We start from the raw sequence: 25,491 nt of genomic DNA, 5'->3' as shown, positions 1-25,491 counted from the left end.
TTTATATGCAAAATTAGAAATTATGTTCTATTAATAAGCTTCTAACACGTTGTTTTACTGACATTACGTATTTTTGTAGGTCTTTGCTTTTTTAAGCTTGATTTACATACTATCGTTTTTAGACTGACTAAAAAATTATAATGTGTTTTTAAATGAAGCAATTTATGTTACAACGTGGTCATGCGCAAACTGGGTTTAGATATCCCTTGAACGGATATGACTGAGATACGACACTGAATGTCGATAGCAAGTATTGCCTAATTAGGATATAGCATGGGCACGTTCATGTTATGTAATAGACATAACGAGTATTGCCTGACCAGGGCATAGCATAGACTCGTTCATGTTATGTAATAGACATAACTAGTATTGCCTGACCAGGGCATAGCATAGACTCGTTCATGTTATGTAATAGACATAAAGAATATTGCCTGACCAGGGTATAGCATAGGCTCGTTTATGTTATGTAATAGACATAACGAGTATTGCCTGACCAGGGCATAGCATAGGCTCGTTCATGTTATGTAATAGACATAACGAGTATTGCCTGACCAGGGCATAGCATAGGCTCGTTCATGTTATGTAATAGACATAACGAGTATTGCCTGACCAGGGCATAGCATAGACTCGTTCATGTTATGTAATAGACATAACGAGTATTGCCTGACCAGGGCATAGCATAGGCTCGTTCATGTTATGTAATAGACATAAAGAATATTGCCTGACCAGGGCATAGCATAGGCTCGTTTATGTTATAGACATAACGAGTATTGCCTGACCAGGGCATAGCATAGGCTCGTTCATATAATGGACATAATGAGTATTACCTGATCAGGGCACAGCATGAGCACGTTCGTTATGTAATGGACATGGTGTAGCTAAAAGGTTCACAATTCACAAATTTCGAATATTTCCAATTTGACTTCTACCTAGGGCATCTCTAATTAGGTTATTATAACTGAAGTACTTTCTTACTATATAGATATAAGGTCCTATGTGAAATTTATTTATGGTTCTAACCTAATATTAAAAATCAAAGGTAAACCTCAGGGTTTTGTATACGTTTTACTGAGTTATTATTTCATAGCGATGTAAGACTGTCCAGAGATATTGCAAAATCTAGTTTATCGTGACGTTAGAATATACAGCATAAATTTTTTAGTGGCAACCTATCCACTCGTATTAATATTGTAAATACTTAGAACAACAAGAGGAAAGTTCACGTAAGAATGCTGCTTTCCCCCATGTTTCCGAAGTTTGTGTTACGTTTTCTTGAATTAATAATATTCCACAGACAATTGTATCAGTTGTTTGTTAAATTCTATCTACTGCAGGCTGCAGCAATATTTGCTTCAGATATAATTTTACTTCTAACCTAAATATACGTATATGATATAGAAAATAATATTAATATTGTGTCTAAAATTTATTTTTAGAAATGATAATATCCGTCAATATTGTTGAATTAAAAAAAGTTATTTTTAGACAACCCTGTGGATATATACAATGAAATTATATAGTAAAAATAAATTCAAGCAAGGTTGGATTAATAATTTTAAACAGTTTTTTTTTTTAGTTAAATTCAATATATACTTTATTAATATATAAACATCTTTTATATTATTTTATATTTTATTTATAGAAGTCATTAACCATTTTTAATATCTGACTGTATGTTTTTCATATATCTTAATAAAGCTGTCTGAAAGATATTTCAAAAGATGTGATGTCTTTTGTACTTGTAATATATATTAAAAAATTGTATTTACTGTACCCGAAAATTGTAAATAATGGTGCAATAAAGAGTTTGCAAATAAATAAAAAACGTGGCAGACGTAACTTTTAATATTCTCATTCATTTTGAAATATTACATATTATATACGATATTACGAATTATATCAAATAAAATCTATTTATATAAGACGTTGATTATAATATAACGAGTGAGTTACTTACAATAATACAATAGATACTGTAATAAATATAATAGTAGAGACTGTTCATTTATTTTCTTATTTAACTTTAATTATATGTATAAACAAAATGATATTGAAAATAAAAATATAAAATATAATTTTAACAGAAAGTAAGAATATATATTTATATTATTGCATGCATTACAACACTATATGTATTAAAAAATAACAGAATTTTTATCTTGCCTCCGATCAAACTGTTTATAACTATTCTATTTCATCCAAAGGTTGCCTAGAAGAGATCACATTTAGAACATTTCTTGTAATTGTTTGTATCACCAATATAAGTTTATAAGTGTAATCATTTGGAGGTAACAATACAGAGAATCTATCTATCTATAGTAGTATCCTATAAATTTGATGCGGATAGTATTTCAACTCCACCTTTTACGTAGGCCGGGATCTATGCTCTTATGAGTTGACTTATTACTTTGATACAAGTCTCGAAAATAACCACTCACTACATTTGGTATTAGGTTATTATGGTATTAAAGGGATGCATTATGATAACTTATGACAAATTATCGAACGATCGATATCGACCTTTCGTTAACATCTATTTATTTATTAGTTTATATTTTTTTAATACAAATAAATATCATTATTTTATATTTTATCGTTAGAATTTTATGGGTAAGCACTGCGCATTAGATGGTTGTCGAAAACCAAACGGCTAATGGTAGTTCTGTTTCCCTAACCTTAAATGTTTACCCCAGTTTTGTTTTATTGTTATTCTGTGGTATTGTCACACGCAACCGAGTTAAGAAATATAGGTATATAGTATGTAATATAGGTATAGTTATCTAGACAGAAATTATTTTTTAGTTTAATTTTTAATAATAAACAAGTCATTTTTCATTTTGCTTAGTTTACTGCAAAATCAAATTTAGCAAATTTAATTTGATTTTATAATGGTTGGATCAAACCAATTCCCTTACAAATTAGGAAAATCGTATATAGGGTGGACCAAGGCCAATATAAATACTTAATATATCTTTATTAACGTTAACTCAAATGTTACTCGTATAGAGATTAGATGCAATAAAATGTTATCACAAATCTGTTAGAAATTATACATTTGCCTGTAAGAGATTGCTTTTAGCGATAAGGCCGCCTTTTGTATATGCACATTCTGTATAAATACTCCTTGTATACATCTCTACTGTGCGCAATAAAGATATTTAATATAATATCTTTTAGACATACGAAAACCCGAATTTATCAATTCATGTGTATTCTTAATAATATTACAAATTTGATAGTGAGTTTGTTTATTATTTTTTATTGGCTTAATAACACAACCAATCATCATAAAATTTTGTATTTATGTAGTATTTGGAATAGAAAGGAATATAAAAATTGTTTTGTATTAGTTAATCAATGTATACTGGTTCTGGAGGAGAAGTCGATGGTATATACTAATAAATCCACAAAGTCATGTGTTAATATGCAACTTGATTTATGGGTCAAATAAACTACAATGGAACGCTATTGATAGAAGACATGCGAGATTACGATGACGCTGATAGAATAGCAAACGTGGCGTAGTCTGGCGAGATGAAGGGGTGGTGCTACATAAAACATCATGGATTATATCTAATATTACGATTTGTATGTTTTTGAAACTGCGCATGACAAAAAAGCTGATTGTAATCATCTTCTACAACAATATAATAAACTCAAGGAATATAAATATTATCTAAAAATATAAATATACCAGAGTCAACTAATATAATATGCAGCGATTTTAAATGCTGTTTATTTATTTATTCCTTTATCCGTTAAAACATTTAAAATCTGATTAATATAATTTTTTAAATGGCTTTAATAATTGTTCTGTATATTGTGTATGTTAGAAGATTTTTTTCCTAATTCTGAACCGATTTTGATATATCGCATGTGTTGCCATCGCAGAAAACGATGGTATTAACATATGTCTTTATACTTTCTTATTCACTTTATTTCATTGTCATATTCCACCTATCCAATCGAAATACAGTTATGCAAACTTAATGGCAGAAACACAAGTGTGATAGAGACACCCATGCAAACGAATTTTAGACAAAGTCTTCTTTTGGTAAAATTCTCCAATATCTTTATAATTAGTTATTTTAATTGAATCTACAAGTACATAGCTACCATTAGGAGCAGTGCCATCATTATTCAAATAATGTTAGTCTCGTAAAACTAATTTGACAAGATAAGACAGTGGCACTAAGCTTTTAGAAGCGCCTAGAGATCAACGATTTGCATAACACCGTCTCATGGCCCGTATTAGAGCAAATATTTGGCAGACATATCTAATGTTAAGCACCGGGTATCATATAAATGGTTTTCATATTTTCAATTTGCATAAACAATTTTGGATCATTCTATTTGTGTGTAGGTTAATGAACTTTTTTTTTTTAATAACAAAGGGGCAAATGAGCGCGCAGCTCACTTAATGGTGATGATCTTGGTGATGTAGCACAATATAAATATTAGTATACCAGGGGTGTTAGTTGAAATTTGCCGGTTTTTTCGATAAAGAAAACACTTAATTTTCAGAGGAATCTCAAAATTTTTTTATTCAAAGTATTGACCATTGGTACACATTTCACCCCTCTCTCAGTCAAATTATGGATACCATCCCAAAAAAACTTTTTCTCTTTCGAGGCAAACCATTCGACGAGCCATTTTTCGACTTCTTCAAAATTAGCGAAGCACTGCTCTGCAAGGGAGTGTCCCATCGATGCGAAAAGGTGATAGTCGGACGGGGCGAGGTCTGGAGAGTACGGCGGGTGCGATAATATTTCCCAATTAAGTGTTTTTAATGTGTCTTTATATTGTATATATTAGTATTTTTAAATTACATTTATTTTATACAATAAATCTCTATATTATTTTACAGTTGGATGTGCCATATTAGTACGGAAAGCTCAAATTTTTTATTGTTTTTCGACCGGTTTTTTTAGGAACTTGATATGTTTATCTAACTGGGGTAGGACGTTAACTCGTCGGGCAGAAATAATTGGAGCTTTTACCTTACTGAATATTTAGTCAGCGATCTACATGACCCAAAGCAGGGAGAGGTTTAGAGAGTTTATTTGTTGGGAGGAGCATCCCTGGTGGTTATGATGGTCAGCCTTGAGAAATTGACTGAGAAGAAGAAATAGCTAGTGTATCATATGTATGTATCTACGTATATAAACACATACATTTACAGGAAAAGGGCTCGTTAGTAATGAGGAGGTTAGTCCTCATTGCAAATAAGATAAATTGTCCAGTCGATCTCAACGCAATTCGCCCTGGAAACCATCGTGGTCATGCCATCATGCCTTCACCTTCATCTATCATCACTTACTGGTGTCTCGCCAGAGTATATACCGATAGTACATAAGGGTTATCATTCCAATTTCATTTCATTAATAAAAACATACATTTACAGTAATTTACATTTATAGACATACTTTTGTAAATATGACAACAAACTGGTAGAAAAATAAGTTCTGCAAAATGCACCGAATAAGACCCAATTTTAAATACAAAGCCACCTAAAGTAAACAGTTCCTTTCATACAGAAATGTACTAAATACGTACAGAGTAGGGCAGACATTTTCGTATGCACACAGAGTGCTGCGCTCAATCAGTTCTCAAAGACAGCAAAGGAGATGCGGATGGTAGTGAGATCAAAGGCGGCGGCCGCGACTCGTTACCTCGCGCGCACGGCTGCCGTGGGCCGGTCGAAGCGAAACGCCGATTGCTCTTAGAAAACAACATTACGTAGTTTACCTATAGTTGATGTTTATTCAGTTTTCCATTTATATAAAGAATCTAAGAAAGAACTTCTTGGAATATAAAAAGATGCAGAGCAGGCAGGTATATTAAAAGTGAGGGGGTCTAGCAGTAGTAATCGTTAAGATAGCTAATTCCAGCATGAGGTGGTATGCAAACATCGCCTGTTTTAAACTGTTCAAAACTTTTTATCCGAGCGTTGAATAATGGAGCGTAATAGTTTTTAACGTATATATAGATATATGTATATATCTGGATTATACGATCTGTCTGTGTACAAAATTTCATTCAAATCTGTTCACCTGTTTAAACGTAATTGAGTAATAAACTTTTAAGATAACAATACACTCACCGTCTATATAACTAAAAATCAATTGCCTTATAATTGCCATAATCTTATGTAAGAGCATCTCTTTAGAATGTCTACATATGTTTTTTTTGTCTATATATGTTTTTTTTTTGAGTATGAAAGAAAATATTTATAATTGTATGGAAAGGTAAAAAAATAGGTTAAAATATAAATATAAAAAGGCGGTCGAATGAATGAGATGGAAGACGATAGGGAGATCTGTAAAATATTGACAAAATTGACAGAATTTTTAGCATATTTTTCCATTAATTCACCGCAAGGGTGAGTAACTACAATAGTTTATAATATTTGTAAACAATATTAATGTTTATCAATTTATTTATCAAAAACTTTGAATTTCTATTGAAATAATTCTGTAGCTAACAACAGTAGATTATGTATATGACAGGTTCTATCAAAAGAGATTCAATAATTACCAACTGTTTGCGTAACAAGCGTAGCGAAATTTCTAACTTATTTGACATGGATCGCAGTGGGAATGATTCTAGGATTAGTGGCCAACTGTTCTAGTAACAATCGTTTAAATAGTTCTAGCAAATCCCAAGCAAGCAGACAATGTGGGATATAGATATAAGACAAAGCTTCTGGTCAAGTTGTTGTATATAACTTTTTAGGGATGGGCAAGCAGTGTCCCTTTTAAAACATCTCTAAAAGCCTAACTATGGTTTCCAACCTCCATGCCAAGCGTGGCAACTACTGGCAAAATTTTTCTTATGGGAAAGCCTTATATTTAGCAGTACATATTTAACGGGTAAAATGATGATGATTCATGTATGAGCATGTGTGTATTATTTCTCTTATTTCATAATTTAGTTTATCGTGTTGCTTTATATAGTGGCTTATTGCCATACAGATGCGTTGTTCTGAGCCTGGTTCAAGGTTAGAGTATGGTATAGGGAACAATTAGGGAGCTGTAATATTCTTAATTCACTCTATCCCTCGAAACTATTTATGCTGATATATTACCTGACTACTTAATATGAACTATCGTAACATTAATTTGCTTATGAATATTTTTTAAAACGTGCTATCTCTGAAATACTCATTTGCTCAATACTGTTATCGTCTATTACAATTCACGTTCTATTTTATTATACGTCTGTTTCCAAGTCCATTTTGGTTAGATTTATTTTAACGTAATATTAGGATAGGTTTCGAACGTATTACATTGAATTAGCATTTATAATAATTTAGATAATTAAGTAAATTAGTTTCAATGTTTGGTTAGTTAGTTTAAAATGTTTAGTCGATTTTAATGATATTTTTAAATGACATTTTATTTAACAATAATACAATACTCTTTTGATAAGCCTATTTATTATTTATTGATAACAATATATAAAAAAATAATGTTACAAAAAATAATCTAATTCTAATGAGAACACTCGGAAACAAAACTGTTATATAAAAAAATTCAAACCTACAAAGAGATTGCATAATCTTACTATTCGATTTCGGAACATAGTAAAATCGCAGCATTAAAAAATATAGAAAATTTGATAACCCCTTTTTTTTTTAATCAACCAACGGCAATCAAGTCTATGGAAAGTACATCAAGAGTGGATATCGTTGCTTATATGAGTATGTAGACTCAACAGATAGTGACGATGTTGACATTAGGCTCTTCACCTCTATCCTGTTACTTCTCGACATTTAAAATGACAAAAAGCGATAAAAGCATGGCTGTCTGATGGCAGATGCTGCGATTCTATGGAATCTTTATCAATAAGAATCAATTAACATCAATTAACTTAAAACCACTATTTGGTATGTTGAAACTAAGTTGTCACTTAATTACACATTTAATCTACTGTACAATGAATAAGTTAAATATTAAAGATAAGATGTTTAATATTGACATTATTTAACAGTTCTTGAGTTTTGAGTGACATAATTAAACAAATTTAGGCGAATCTTGATTTAACTTTATATCTATTTAGGAGATCTATGAACAAGCCAGGTGGTTAATACGAGATTAATGATTGAAAAGCTTAGTCGAAATGATAATACAATACTGAGTAAATCTTCATTACTTAGTCGAATACTTACAATACAAATAGCTAAATACAAATAGCTAATCATTCAATTTTAAATAAAACCAATCCCTTTTATTCTAGAAAGTCACGCCATCGCTTCTTGGACTGGCCTCGGTGACGTTATCCATCAGTAAGCACTCATTAGTTATTATTGAAACAAATAAACATTGCTAAATTATTATTATTTTTAACCATAATATATTTATTATAGTGAAAAACAAAATCTTCCCACGTTATAATAGTATTTAGATTCTATTATAATTTTAGCAGATTCAATACCCACACAATACGAATATTTATATTCATGAATATTTGTATTTATATTGGTATTTTTTAAATAAAACCAATCCCTTTTAAATGCATCTAGAAAGTCACGCTATCGCTTCTTGGACTGGCCTCGGTGACGTTATCCATCAGTAAGCACTCATTAGGTGAAGATCTTTACCTATCGGAACCTAATATATGGATTAGAAGGCAAAAGGGAGCCCCATTATATGGATAAGTAGCCCCATTGCTAGTAATATACTATATCAGGTCGACCTCTTCATGGTTCCCCTTGGAAACCGTCGTGATTGATTTATTGTTAGATTCGTCACGGTGAGCTAACTGATCTGCTTCATCCTCACCTATCATCCCTCACTGGTGCCCCGTACATATCGATAGCGCAGGTGGGATTACTATTCCATTATCATCAATTAAAAAAATATATGGATTATAAAACATAACTTCAGTATTCGTTGTCCATTACCCACAGAATAAGCTTATATAAAAGACTATTTATCTATGTATCTCTTTCTTTATATATTTATTCGAAAAACATTATCCTATTCATCAGTCGGGTAATTAATTAACATCCTTTATACCTATTTTAAACTTGCGAAGTGAATGCAGAAGTTGTCTGTTTTAAGGGAAATATTCTATTTATTTAAAATTGCTAACCGTTTCGCAACGATGCAGGTCTAATTAATTAATTAATAAGTCACAACTTTTATAGTTTCGAAATAAAATCATGCTATCTTTTATGATCTTTTTCATTTGATATTTTTTATAAAGTATAGTATCAAAGCACGTAGAAATATTTTATATTAGAAATTTAATTGTATTAAGTACACTTAGCATTTAGTATAATCGAATAAACATAAATTATACTCAACTAGTAAGTACTTTCGCCGCCACAAACATTTACCAAAGGCTAGATATGGCGACTAATGTCTGCCCTCAGACCGTGGCGACAAATTGCTTTTGTATTAGACAAATTAGTATACACTTGTCACGGAGTCTACGGCAACAGATGTGGCCATTGGTTGTCCGCAAGCACTTATTTGCAGAAACATGATATTTTGACAGACTTGATTTTGCTTTTGTAAATTTGCAAAGAGATTTAGATATGGTCTAGTTGCAATTTTCTAAAAGTGACTTTACTTACTATTTTTTACAAAGAGATTCATTTAAGAAAAAAACAGCAATTTTTAACCGATTTAAAAAAGGAGGTTCTCAATATATATTTTTTATGTTTGTTACCTTATAACTCCGCCAGTTCTGGACCGATTTGGATAATTCTTTTTTTTATCTGAAAGTATATACTTATATAAGATTGATCCTATGGAAAATTTTCTACATTGGTTCTGTAGTTTAATTTTTATACAATTGAAGCCATTTTTTTTTGTGTGACACAATTTTCATTATAACTACTTTGGTTATTTATCTCTATTATGTAAAAACTGCTCCAGCTTTATACGGGTGTAACAGTGAACAATAATTGAGACATAATTTAATTCAAAACTTTCACTTTTCCTTACGATTTTACAAATTTTTATTTTCTTAGATAAATATATAATATCCATTTATTCTTATATAAAAACTTTCTCAAAAACTTATTTTAGCTATTAAATTGTATTGTCTCTTTCTTTTAGATTAAATTCTCAATTTGAAAGAAAGTGAGTGAAAGCAAGTAGATTTTAGTTTTTATGAATTAGAGGAATAATTTGTTCCGATATATTTCCACACCGTTGAATCATACTGTAATGTATAATCTAAAACTGTATGTAACATTATACGGCGAAATATTTACCATAGTTGACAGTGAGCGGTGCGGTGCCTATGTATATTGCAGGAGAAATTCTATAGTCATCTTGAAATCTACATAAACGAGCGCTTTCAATGTAATCTACTTTACAAATGCACTTCGATATTTGAAGGCAGATCTACTCAAACGTTCTTATTGGTGGGTCGCGTTAATACGACTAGTGTCTAACTTTGCATGGTTGTTTGGAAATAATATACAGTCCTTATTATTCGCTTACAGTAGTTTTTTATACGTGAAAGTATTTTTAAAATCGGTTAAGTATTTTTGAGTTTATGCATTACAAACAAAAAAAAATTTTTTTGTTGTAATATTTGTTTATATATATATATATATATATATATATATATATATATATATATATATATATATATATATATATATATATATATATATATATATATATATATATATAGAACTAGCGACTCGTTTAAGATTCGAGATGTGTTGGCCGAAGAAACAGCTGTGTTAAAAGGTTCTGGCAGAGAATAGGCCACCTCTTCCTTTTTTAGGGTATCTTAAGAAGGACACTCTCAGAGAGGAGCGATTAAGTAAGCTTATGGTGGACGATGGGCAGCAACGTTCCTCTTATAATAGCATCAAAAACCAAACTGCGGTTGTTAACCCGCCTGCCCAGTGTGACAACTACTGGCAAAACCTCCCTCATAGGAGAGGCTATGTTCGGAAGTAGACAGTTAACGGCTGATACAACAGCCGGAGAAACACACTAACATATACTGCGAATTTTCTACTAAAATATTATAAACAGCTATTAAAAGAAGTTGTAGTGTTTCTTCTTTAAGCTTGTTAAGTACACTGACTATTAAAATTTCAATGAATCAATTTAAATGTTTTTTTCTGTATTCAAATAACATTAATTATGTGTTGAGTACAACTGATATAGAGAGATGAAATCGTGAGGTTAAGCAGTAACTGAGTACTCAGTATGTTTGAGTTATTTCATCGAATTGAAGTACCCAGACAATGTAATGGAGTTAGAGACAAGGAATTGAATAGTATTTAATATGCGTAAGATTCTAATGGGTAATTCTAATGTTCTTTTGTACAATGATCAACAGCTTATTTTACGAAGATGTTGTCCAGTTAATTATTTGTGATTAACTGTTTTTTTTTTTTTAAAAGAATGGTAACCGCTCCTTTGTGTACTATTGGTATTCCCTAGTGGTGTACTAATGCAGGATGACAGATGAGGTCACCATCAATCAGATCAGTTGATCTATCGTGACAAATTCACCAGAATATAATAACGATGGTTTTCATACAGGATCACGGAGAGCCTTATTATTCTAATATTATTGATTCCTTCTCTAAGCTAATTGTAATCTAAACGAATTTAGAACAATTTAATTTGGTTTAGTTTGATATTTTAAATATGCTTTAATCGATGATAGGGTAGTTACATGCATTTTTTTACCTGTAATTTCGAAAATCCGACAAAATTTTTTAAGTAAACGCATTTGTTGTATAATAATTTCGTTAAAGTATAAACTTTGCAGCTAGGATCGAGATAGATTACAATAGAGAATAAACTTGCAGCTCAGCTGTATAAGATACATATGAGATTTTTTGGGTTAGAAGGTAGTACTCGGTCGTTTGCTCTTCAGATTAACGAAATGTTCTGTACAATTTGTGGTTTTCTTTGGTAAATGTTAGTAAATACATTACTTAACAGGTTCTAATGGGAATTGTAGTTTAGACTTAAGAAAAGGGCTGTAAAATTTCCTGGAGGCTTTGCGCGCACCCACCGCGTCGTTTGCGGCTTCAAAGTGAAAGCTCAGAATATCTATCCATTTACTGGAGGCCCAACACTGTTGAGTCTAATGAAACCCTCTCGTACGTTTCACTTTAATACCTCAGTTTTAGGGTTTGGGTACTTGAGCCGCAGGCGTAACGTTGTCTCTACTTAATGAATGAATTACAATGGCGAAATTCCGAAACACCTTAATGTAACTTGAGTTACGGAGTTTCACGTCTGTTACTTTATGAGATTGTGGATTAAGGAATGCCAAACCGACGCTTGAAGTTTGCGTTTGATACGCGGTTGTCTTGTCAAGTAACGAGCTGAACTGACATAACATATTATAAGAATGTTCGTGTAATTTCTCAGAATCGCCAGTTTATTTCATAAATTATACGCACTCGAAGTATGTCGTTAGAAAGTAACAATTATACTGAATTTGACGTTAATTATGTCAAAGATAACGTACGCTCGACTCATTTATTGAATTAAAGCTCTTGGAGAATACATGTAATTCGGTTTGTACTTATGTAAAATAGGTATATTCTAACATTATTTAAATAACTGATGAAATAAGACCAATACGAGAGTAAACATTATCAATGCAAAAATAATTGATAATTTATCTTGCACTTAACAAATAACAACTTTCCGAACACTGCAGATAAAAAAAAATGACGATGAAATAGTACTTGTAAATAAGTTTATTTGAATAAAGATAATTTGAATTTGTAACTTAACCGTAATAAAATTTAGACGCTTCCTCAGAATCTCAGAACTTTTTCGAATTTTGAAAGTTGCATAATAATAGAAAACGATCAAAATAAACATTGTAAGCACTTCTAATTGTTTTTTTTATTTTTGTTAATTAATTTAAATTTGTTTCTTTTTTCATTATACCGAAATCAAAGAATTAACTTTCTAGCCCGTTTTGTGTGGTAGCACCTAACTTAAGAGTGACGGTCTCGAGAAACATATTCGAAGGTTGCGGCTAACATCCTTCAACTGAGGTTTTTTGTATGATATTTATCAATGAAGTATATAGATACGAATACGAAGGCATTAGAAACACTGCCTTGAAAATTTTATATACGCAGAACACCAAATTCTGAATTATATAATTACATGTTGTTGTATCAGCCATTAACTATCCACTTCTGAACATAGCCTATAAGGGGGGTTTTGCCAGTAGTTGCCACGCTTGTCAAGCGGGTTAGCAGCTGCGGCTTTTAGTGATGTTTTAAGATTAAGGTAAGAACATTACAGGTGTTTTGTAAGAAATGACTTAACTAACTGAATAACAAATACAGTGACGGATTATGATGTTATTACTTTAATAAAATAATGGAATCTTTTTTAAGTAACTTGCAAAAGAAGGTAGTTCTCAATTATTCCGTTTTTTGAGTGTACATTCAATACGCGATATTTTCGCCAAATTTGCACCGTTTTTGTTCTAATTCATATTGATCTCTTATTATTTTTAGTACTTTGGAAATCATTATTTTTAGCGTAGTAAAATTCTACTTATTGCGGTAGAAATTGCTCCGCAATGAATATTTTCCATGCTTAAGGTCACCTCTTAAAGAATTTAGAACCTCTTTCTTTAGAAACAGGACCAATTTACCATTTTCGTTCTTTCTTTTTTCTTTTTTATGCTTAATACAGGAATAAAAAAAGATAACAAGAAAAATTTATTTTATTAAGTTTGGTAAAAATAAGTGATACGTATCATAATCGGTTAACAGTATTGTTTAAAAAAAGATTTATCGTTATCGAATTTCGTCCAATCAGTCTTCAGGTATATGTTAGGGAGATATATGATACACTTATTGTTGTAAAGTAGCTAAATAATAGTAATAATTTTAGGAAAAATATAATAGTGATGAAGAAACTTAAATAAATTTCAATAAGAAACTGGATCTATAAATTTATACATTATAATGTATTATTAAGTAAAAAAATCTTTATTATGTTCAAAATTAAGTTATTAGCTGTATAAATATAGTAAACTTTTAGATTAAAAAAATATTAATGTATGCTTATAATAATTGGCAAAAATATTATTGTAAGAGAAATAATTGTGATGTAAATATAGATGATATGTAAATATAAACAGCAATAGGAAAGATGATCAAATTTCCAAATATTTTAGTAAAGAAACAACTTGTTTGAATTAGGTACAGTAAACTTCCCTCCAACCAGATATGAATGTACAGTTAAATCATCATCATCTCATCATCTCAGCCATTATCTGTGCACTGCTGAACATAGGCTTTCCCCACAGACTGCCATAAGGAATAGTACTGAACCACCTGCATTACAGATAATTAATATCTAACAGATATTGTGTAACACATAAACAAAATGGGAGAAAGCCTTAATTCCGTCGGTCATTAATGAAATTTTCTGCAAATTACTCATTTCCTGAAAAGACGTTCTTCATTTCCTACCTTACGTACCTACCCACCTACTACTTCCAAGATACGAGTCCCAATATCGTGCAATGACGGGAATATTTCCGAGTAACGTATAAATCCCACACGGTGTAGCCAAGAATGAATAACATTCAGCGACAATTTTCCTTAATTGGATGTGGCTATCAGTCGAGGGATCCTAATTTAATTTTAAATCTTATATCCCTCTTGGTAATTCTATTATGAATAATTGAATACATTAATTTGAATACGATCATTTTGTCTGATAGCGTGTGAGCAGGGTAGATTTAGGCACAGACTGCGACACTCTGACCTTGAGTGGTGAATCTGAAAGCAAATCAAATTTTAGAAAGTTTATTTTTTATCTGTTTTATTTGAGTCAAAATTTTTAAAAATATTTTTTTAAACATTTATGAAATAATACTTTATTTACCAAGAGAAGAGATTAAGTACCAACGAGTGTGACATTAATTATTACTAGTTTTCACCCACAACTTAGGGTTTACTGACCGAGATAAAAAAAAAGCCTATATCCTCCTCCAGCTCACTAAATATTACCTGTACACCAAATTTCATAGCGTTCGGCCGTTAACGTGCTAAGAGATAACAAATTAACAAACAAACTAACTTTCACATTTAAGTAAGAATTTTACGTTGATTTATAGATTGTAAAAGCCGTGAATTCGATTTAGTTACCAAACATTTTTTGTGTTAATTTTCGATTGTCGCATAATGATAATAAATCAAATTATTCCGAGAAAGCGCTAGATTCAGAAGTTGGATTATATTGATTATATAGAAATATAATCGGCGAAATGTGAGCACGTCGAGTGTTACATTCATCGGCTGTAGTAGATAAATACCAAAATCTAAAAGTCTGACTGCTCTTATGGAAATATTTGGAATATAGAGTAGTTAGTCGTAATTTAAAAAAAAAATATGCCTTTAAGCATTAGAAGGTCGGCAACTCACACGCAACTCTTCTCGTATTGTGGGCGACGATAGCCCTTTTCTCTCAAGTGGACCGTCTGCTCGTTTGCCTCCTTAACAATAAAAAGAAAAAAAAAATGTCTTTGTTACAATTTTAATGGCTGTTAAAGATATATCATTAAACAATAATTCATTAGATAGAGATATTTATATTGAGTATTTATAGTATCTATAAGCGACGGTTACCACTTTCCATCAGGTGGGCCATCAGCTTGTCTACTATAAGTAAGTTATTGTTGTAAGTTGCATAAAAAAAAATGTGCTTCAAACTTTAATATACCTCATTTTTTTCTAGACGCCTTAACTCTTGCTATCGTCCCATTGTAACTGTACACTACATTAATAATTAATATATAAAAATTAATAATTAAAAATAATTTATTAATTTATCATTAATTAAAATACTTTTATATATTATTTGCTTTATTACTGTTTTTAAATTAATCATATTGTAGAAATTTAATATCTTCCGTTCTCATTATTCATATCTGCGCATACTGACAAATAATAACCCTAAACTTGCTAAGAATATTTACGCAGCCATCTCGCAGACGATATTAAAGATATTATTACATTTCTGTAGCTCCTCTCACTGGCTGATACCCCGGGACAAATGACCAAAATATATTGCGGATAGCGCGAACGGTTGTCGTGTTTTCGTAAATCCACTCTTGAAACCCACCCGCATTGGTTTGGATCGCATCAGCAAATAAACAATATTAAAAACAAAATCACAAAAGAGGACATTCCCTTCTCCAAATTAGATCCCTTTACGGATGCAATAAACGAAAATTCCAGTGAAATTTTCGATCAATATTTAAAGGGTTTAATGGAATGCGACCAATTGGGCATGTTTCTGTACAATGAAATACATTGGATACACTCTAAAATGTCGGTATGCGAAATCTTATGACTTATGACAGATATCCAATATTCCCTGAGGCAAGCAGACCGAGTGCAGCGGAACACTCATAGAACACAAATCAAGCGGGAAAAATGAAAGGAAAGAGCAAGACAAAGCGGCTGCTCGATCGACAAGAATTTCATTGTGAAATATGTGTTATTTTCGATGAAAAATGTATTCAGCTTTTAACACAATAACCTGAAGTAAGAAGTTTCATGTAATGGCACTTGATATATGTGGGCAAGAAAATCGGCTCATACATAAATAATAACATATTCTAGGAAAGTTTTTACTTCGGTTTCTATGTAATTATTTTTGGTGAAGGAGCTTTAGTTTATTTCTGATAATTAGGCAAGTACAAGTGTAATAGAGTTATTTTCCTTGTTACATGTAAAACCCAAATATCTACTAATTATGTGTAAGTAGGTAGATATTATAGATTGTTAATTAGAAAAAGTTAGGGTACGACAAGTGACTGAAAAGTAATTAGAAGACGAGGGAGAAAAGTTACAGACTTAGTAACAAGATTTCACTTCAGTGGTTGTGACAGAAATGTAAATACAACTTTGTTTTTCACTTGCTACCTTGACTTGCTATCATTTTATAAAGATATAAATAAATGTAGGCATGACATTTGAGAAAAACATAAGTGTAAAAGGCGTATATAGTCGTATTTTTATATTAGTAATTAAATTATCCTTCGCTCTCTATGTCGTAAAAGTTGTTATTACAATAAAAAACGTAGTTATTATACTAAAATATAATGTGTGCTCACGAAACATTTAACAATAAAAAGGTCAAATGTTTAAATACACTGCATTGGATTTTATCAAAATCTATCGTCGAGAGCGAATTTGTTTTTATGATGAGTTGTAATCAGAATATGGTAATGTAATCCTATTTTCAGATTTTTTTATATTTATCAACAATATTCCGTTTGAATGTATATTAAGTATTTTATTTCATTAACGTCCTGCACTTTAAACAACGCATAGAGCATTACAAATATTTGCTCATAGTTTAATCAAATAGCACGAGAGCGTTAAGAAAATATTACTCTATAAAACATTCTGTGGTTTAATTCGATGCATCATGTTTTTCAAATATATGTAATTTTAACTTATGTATTATTATGCAATACTTTTTTTTTTTAATAAAATTCTATTTTGAAATGGCGTAGGTTTAGGTGGTCAAAGATGTTGATGCTTTTATATGGTCTCAAACAAATGAAACAATTACAATGCAGATGTATATGTAATTGGAAATAGCAAATAAGCTAGAAACCATCTGATTATATATCAATAGAATATACATCTTTGCGTCTAGACATGAACAGAACAATACCATGCGTTGCTATTCCTGAGGATTAAGGTGTTATATATGCGTACACTTAAGGATAGAGTAAAAATATCCAAATGTTTTTATCTGATATCATCTTTACTTAATAGATTGGAGACTATAATTATAGTACGTATAATAGAAAATGAATTTATTATTATCTGGTGACTACACGTGAATAATATTATAATATATATAATGTATATTATAATTCATCATAAAATCTCATCATAAAAAATGATTATTAAAATCCTTATATTTTAGTTTACTTGAATAAAAATTCTTATTTTAAAAAAATCTTATACAATAATAATTTATTCGTAAAGTTCAATATAACCACAGAAATAAAAATGTTTCAAACTTAACTTATATTAAGTTAGAAATTTAATTTCCTTTATATAACTGAAGAATCTCTCTCTTTTATTTATTATTCATTTTCTGTGCCATAAAATAGACTAGACTGCTAGTAGTGCTAGTAATAGTGGAATAAATAATAGTACAACTGTTAGTTACAACTTATGCATGTATTGACATCTCTTTACTTATTTCTGAACTCCCTGCTATTTGGTTGTATTTTGGAGAAACAGTTTTATGTAGTAAAATTTTATTATATATCTATTTATAAACACGCTATATTAAAGACTATATATTAAATAAGACATACTATTTCGTTGTACATATTTATTCATAATACAAAAACGATTTCATCGCTTTTAAATACAAATAAACTGCGATTTTTTTTTCAGTTATTATATTAAAAATATTATTAAAAATTTACATTTATTTTGCTTCAGAATAGGAAGAAAAATAATAACTTCGAACATTACAATAAGGGTTGGAAAAATACAGGAGTACGAGCATCGATTTAGAATTGGTGGCATAATGGCATCGATACCTAATAAAAGCTAGTTGCTTTCGAATTTAGAAAGAAACATGAAACTTTATTGTAACATAATTTTCAAAAGTTATTTTGTAATTAATAATAAAGGTGGTGACGATGTAAAAATACAACGTGTGACTATTGTTTCTCATCCTTGACATGTTGTAAGAGACGACTAAGAGAATAAATCATTATATAATAACCGTGTAAACCAAGAAAACATCGTGTGGTTTCAGCCTTCCTTTCTTTCCGGTGAATGTTGTTAGAGGTGACTAAGGGAACTTAATGGTCGAGGGATGGACCACAGCGTACATCTTAAAACGTCGCCAAATTCTAACTGCGCTTGTCAACTTGCCTGCGAAGCAGGGCAACTACTAGCTCTTATGGGGGAGGTTTATGTTCAGCAGCGGGTAGTTTACAACTAATATGATGATGATGAAGCAAAAAAAGAAGTCGAATTTAATCGGTAATGATCTCTAACAGTTTAGTGATTATTGTAAAAGTAGGCTTATAAGTAAATAGGTTTTTAGTTGTCTTCAAATAAAAAAATAAATGAATATCTTAATTATAAAAATTTTATTTCACGATGTTAGATTTCCGAAACCGATTTTAATAAATAGTAAAAATTGGTTATATTGCGTAACATTTAATAATACTTTATCTTTTCTTCAGCGCCAATAGACAGCGTTTAAATAGGAAACGGGAGTGCTTTGACTCCTGATTTGCTTTGTGATGCTTTGTGAAAGGTGAATAATATTAAGCATAAAATGAAATGTAATCACTAATATGATATTGTTCTTATTGTTCCTTTATCTAAATTAACAACTGTATTTCTATACTTCTATATAAACTATATTTAATTCATCGATTACTACACATTTTCTATTAAGTATAATATACTTATATATCATAGTACATACATAGTAACATAAAATATCATGAGAAATGGTAAGTTTTTAAATATTATTTTCCTCAATTGCTCCATATAAAATACTCAATACACCAGAGACCGAAATCTCATTAACTTGAGTGCTTAACTGATGGACTACAGAAGTTGTCATAATATTTATTCACGTATTTGAACTCTAAGAAAACGATATAAATATTATAATAATATTGATAATCGTTTCGTTATTATATAATATATAGTTATTTCTTCTTAAAATTTGGATCAAAAAGCTCCTTGATTATAAGGGATCATAAAAGTAACTACAAAAAATCAATTGCTTAATTGAATGTTGTTCTTAATTCAATTTGGAGCGTATTTCTGTGATAATTTCAACAAAACTTAATTGTTTTTCATTAGGTTTTATATTTAAATAAAGATGACGATAAAATATTTTTGAAGTAACGAGATTTTTAGACTATCAAAACAAATTTATTAAATTAAGAAATACACTTTCGATATAATTAAAAAAAATACAATATCTTGCTGAATAATAAATTCAATTCGCCACAACAGTAACATTAGCATTGCTTTTAATCCTTTACAAGGTTGTAAAGAATTAAAACTCGTATGTATGTAACATGTTGTCTATTTTAGGAATTTAATATTCCTATCACTTTTTCCAGTCAGTATTTATGACTAATATCCAATATATTTGATTGTTTAATGATAATCTAAGAAACTAACAATGTCTAATAATATTTATTATCATTGTTCCCCAACAATTTTATTCCTAAAATAAGTAATATTTACGAAAACTATCCTAATATTAGGAATAGGGAAACTTCACAAATTGCTACTAAGATAACAAGGACACAAATGTAACGACAATTGTGCAAATATTATAGAGTGTTACCCTAACAAACCCACAAGCACAATAAAACTATTGAGAGCTGAGAGGCAGTACCATAAAGGCACAGACTATTTGTGGCTCGTTGGATATCCATTGACTGTCAGACTTGACGATCTATCTGGATTACTGCATTGGACATTATTCAGTGTGATTAACATTCGGGATCAATGTGGAGCGAAGTGGTTCCTCTTTTATTGTATTTAATGCCATTAAAACTATCCCTTTAGTTTCACATAATAAACAAATGAATGACAGTCGTAATTGAATGAATTCTCACTAATAGGTATTAGTAATTATAAACATGAAATGATTTTGTTTGTTATAAATTAGAACTTTGATAATTCAACTAATCGTCATGAAATTTAGCATACACGTATTTAATGTGCAAAAAGATAGGCTCTTTTTTTATTCCGATTAATCGAAATATTTTAGCCACGCGGCGAAGTAAAATCGAATACAAAATATTATATATATAATACTTAATTCAGAAAAATTATCAGTATTTAATTATTTATATATAATCTTCACCACCCAAGCTTCACGACTCTAGAATGCACTGCCTGAAGGTAGTAGTATACATTATTACCTACTAGTAAAAGAGGTGTGAGATTTTCTTTACTATTTTTAGCTTTTGAAGATTCAATATAGTCTCCAAGGTATGAAAATAAATAAAAAAGTTTTATTCCGATCACTTTTCGCAATTTGAACTTTATTACTGAGTTAGCAATTTACGATGTAATGTAGATATTTTAGGAAATACATTTTAAAAGAGCGTTTTTATTTAGTTATATATTAAGAGTTTTAAATTTGAAAATTCAGACAATCTGATGTGATCTACTAACAATAAATATAAAGGAAATTGGTTCTAAATTCGTAAAAGAATATGTTATCTCTGACCGGCCATAGGACATAATGCAATTACCATTATATACAGAGCATTCCAAATGGAAAACAGGGCAAATAATAATGGAAATGAGCAATAAAATGCGCCGTTAGGAGTTCGTAGTAGTCCCGAACGTTCCGAAGATTAGAGTGATTACCCAATATAGTGTTGCCAGAGATATGCTGTGATCTTTTTATGTAATATTCTCGCCGGATTTTATTGAAGGCATAAGATTTTTACGACAATTGCCAATCTGTATGTTTCTTGGGAATAAATCAATAATAATTTTTCACGCATTTCTCCATTAGGCTCTTTATTTTTCTTTTTCTTTTGTTCTTCATTTTGTTATTGTTAAATTTTGCATAGAAGCCTTGAGATGATTATGTTTCGTCTACGTACATATTTGTTTAATGAAGGCGATGTTCGATTTTAACCAGCTAATTAACTTAATTAAAATTCCATAGAACAATCTATAATGCGTCTTCAAACTGAATAGAAAGTGCCTAAATTATTAGAGTACTAGTTTTTATCTGCGATATCGTCTGCATGATACGTATATTGATTGATGAAGATAAAAAGTAATATATACCTTTCCTCATTCTAAATAGTCTGCTTATATCAAATTTCATAACTATAGATTGATTATTAAAGAGTATAATAGAGTTATGAGCTTATGAACAAATAAACTCACTTTCACCATTACAACTAGTTTTTACCCTAGATATGTTCATTGACTGGGGTAAAAAGTAGTCTACGACCTTCTTCATTACATTTAGTATGTATATACTATTTGGATATTCATAGTAATTGATTAAGTCGTTAAGATACTAAAAGGTAACAAAAAAACAAGCCCACTTTCACATTCACAATACTAGTAAGGATATTGCCTTATGGTTGACTGGTAGAGAACACCTAATGGTGTTAAGTCCGCCATATGTACATTTACTTATATAATTGTGCATGGAAATTTAAATAAATACATTCATAAATTATATTAATAATTAATTAATTTACCAGTATGAAGAATAATAAATAAAATAATAATATGATTTTACTATAATAGAAAAATAAAATCGATCAATTTGGATTGGTACGGATCATAAATATTACTTTGACTGATTATTAATTTAATTTATTTTTTGACTAAACCATTATTGTCAATTTAAATGTAGGTATGTAAGTATGTAATAACATTATAAAATATGTATTTTATAACGAAGTTAGTATGAAATCAACATAATCATTATACATTATCAATGGTTGAAATAATTACCTAAATTATATCGAACAGAGAAAATACAAGAATCTCCTTCCTCTGAAACTTACTTGCAAAGTATTATATACTGAAAATAATCAAATATACTAACCATCATTGAATTTTCAGATAATTATTTTGTATTAATGCAACGAAAACAATAATATTTTATTTCAATAACGCGTACTCACTAACAACGTGAAAGTTGTATGTATTCAGTGAATTTAAAGATTAAATAAATACTATTTTGTTAGACCTGCAATATAAACGTTCAATTATTACGCAAAATTGAATTAATTGAAACAAAATAAATGAATATGCTCACCATTATAATCCCTGATAAGTAATTAGTCGGCATTCGTTACGTTCATCACAACGGCAACTGTAAACAAATGTCTTTGAATAAAAATAATACGAACACATTTGAAAACGGCAATCACATGTAATATATATATATGATTTTCATAACATAGTCTTTAGAAAATGTTTATAGATAACGGTTATAATTTTTCATCAAGAAGGCCGTCAGTTTGTTTACCATTTAAAGAATCACAAAAAATAACTCTGTGTGTATCCATATTTTTAGTATTTTATTTATTTATTTATACTTTATTGTAGAAACTGATAGTAGATAAAATATGATAGAGATAAGTAAATGTACAAAGGCGAGCTTAACTCTAAAAAGTTTTAATCCAGCAAACCCAATATTTATTATTTATAAAGTATATATATAGTATATTACTTTATTGTAGGTTTTCGTTTTTTTCATCCCTGTACTGTACGTGTATGGTTCATTTTAGCCAACTAATTATATAAACTTCTACTGTTGTCTATTTTTATATAACAAAAAAAATTAAATATAATTTTTAATGATTGTTTGTGCCGAAATAAAAAAAAAACATAGCTAGTATATTACTTCCGGTTTACGAAGTAATAAGTAGAATATAATATAAGGATCTAAATAATAAGTTCTTGGGATATAGTCATACATAAGTCATAAAGTGATGGATTCGATACGCAGTGCTACAGTTATAAAACCTAATACGACATTGGATAGTAATATGAGAAATGTCATACGCATATCAATATGACATAATATTGAACATCAACTTTTATGTTTGATAAGATACAAGATACAAATCAAACTTTACTAGTATTAAAACGTAAAAATGCAGTCGTAACATAGTATATTTTACTAATATAATAAAATTGTAACTACAAGATGTCTTTACATCACAATATAGCACTGCAGAATTTTATTGTCACAATATAATAGAGAAGCAATATGTACGAATATATTTTTAATTAATTATCAACATACAGTTTAATACTGTATACAACAGAATTATAATTAAGTATTTAACGTCTTCATACATTTTAGTTACTTATTATAATTATTATGATGATAAAATCGTACTAAACTATGCCATGCTGTAGTAAATCATAAGAGAAACTATTTGTTTTTAGTGGGATATAGGTAACTTTTACTCTAACACTTGACGTTACCGATCTGTGATGTGGTGTGATCAATAAGGGATCATATGTGAGAATGCAGTAAAGCCTATTTTATCTTACCAATATAATAATATTGTAACCAGATTATATACATACATAGGAGATATTTAAGAAAAAAAAGGGGCGAGGGTTATTAATAAGGGAAATATGAGCAAAAACAATATTTATTAGAAATTTTGTCTCTCTATTTGTCTATTTGTATGTTTTATGTACTTAAATGATCGCGTTAATTCTCATTTTTCATAAACCACAAAACATGGAGCGCGCAAGTGTAAAAGTTAATATTTGTATGTTTGTTCCACTATCACACAAAAACTACTGCACCAAATTAGGCTAGCTTAAAATCGTATGTTTTATTTACAGTATGTTATTAATAATCGTTTTTAATCAATTTAGTAAACAAGCTCATTACCAACTGAAAGAAAGTACAAACTGTCACTTTAAATATGAATAGAAATATAATATCATAGAATACACTGTGGCGCCCGTGTACTTTTCATTCAGTGTAATTAATTTCAGCTAATAATTTACTATGATTTAATTATAGAACTGATGTCTGTTTAAACCTAACTTTACTAGTATTTTTTTGTTTCTATATTATTAAACTGAGTATGTTTTCAAACAGTATATTTTTTTTTTATTTTTTAAAGCACTTTATTTATACACAAATTTATTTTTTAATATAATACCTATTGCCTTCTCTATCAACTTATTATCTTATTATCAGTCCACAGTAGTCCCCTGCTGGATACAATCTTCTCCCAAAGTGCGCCACTTTGTACTTTACGCATCCAATCGTCCTCAGCAATTTTGCGTAAATCATTGCAATAGATTCTGCGACAAATGTGACCAGCCCATTGTCACTTCTCTTTACTAATTCTATTTTATATTACCTCTTGCTGTTTTTAAATAAAGACGTATACTCTTCCCTGTTTTCGAAGAAGTATGTAGTAGCCGTTTTTGGAAAGTCAAGAACATAAATATATTTATAAATCATGAACTAAATAGTTGCGTTAGTACTAAGTCAGTGTGACATCATTACATCTCTAACCTCAGTAGAAATCTTGCCACTAAGTCCCCGTGGCGTCGGGTCTCTCCTGCGAGATTTGAGACTAGGTTCTACATGAATTGTTATGTCCTAGACTCTTCTGTAGAATAATATTCGACTATGTAATATTTTAAATTATTTATATGTTACAAAAAAAAATGTGGAGTTTTGTTATAAATATGAAGAGTAATGGTTACAAGAAATTATTTTTATGTAAACCATATATTATAATGTAGTATCAAATATCATTTGGATCAGTTTGGTTATTTGATTTTGTGATTGACTGATGTAAAAACAAATTTATATATATTTTATACGCGTGTTTTATAATTTTCATTTTTTTACATAATTGTTGACTTATTAACTTTCTTTTTTCTTTTTTTATCTTTTATTGTTTCGAATAAGTATTAAAAGAACTAAAAAAATAAAGAATTTAGACGGTACA

This window comes from Galleria mellonella, unplaced genomic scaffold, assembly GCF_026898425.1.
Source record: "Galleria mellonella isolate WM207_F2 unplaced genomic scaffold, CSIRO_AGI_GalMel_v1 utg139, whole genome shotgun sequence".
NCBI classification, from domain to species: domain Eukaryota; kingdom Metazoa; phylum Arthropoda; class Insecta; order Lepidoptera; family Pyralidae; genus Galleria; species Galleria mellonella.
The sequence above is the reverse complement of the archived record's forward strand: the minus strand, read 5'-3'. Positions refer to the sequence as shown.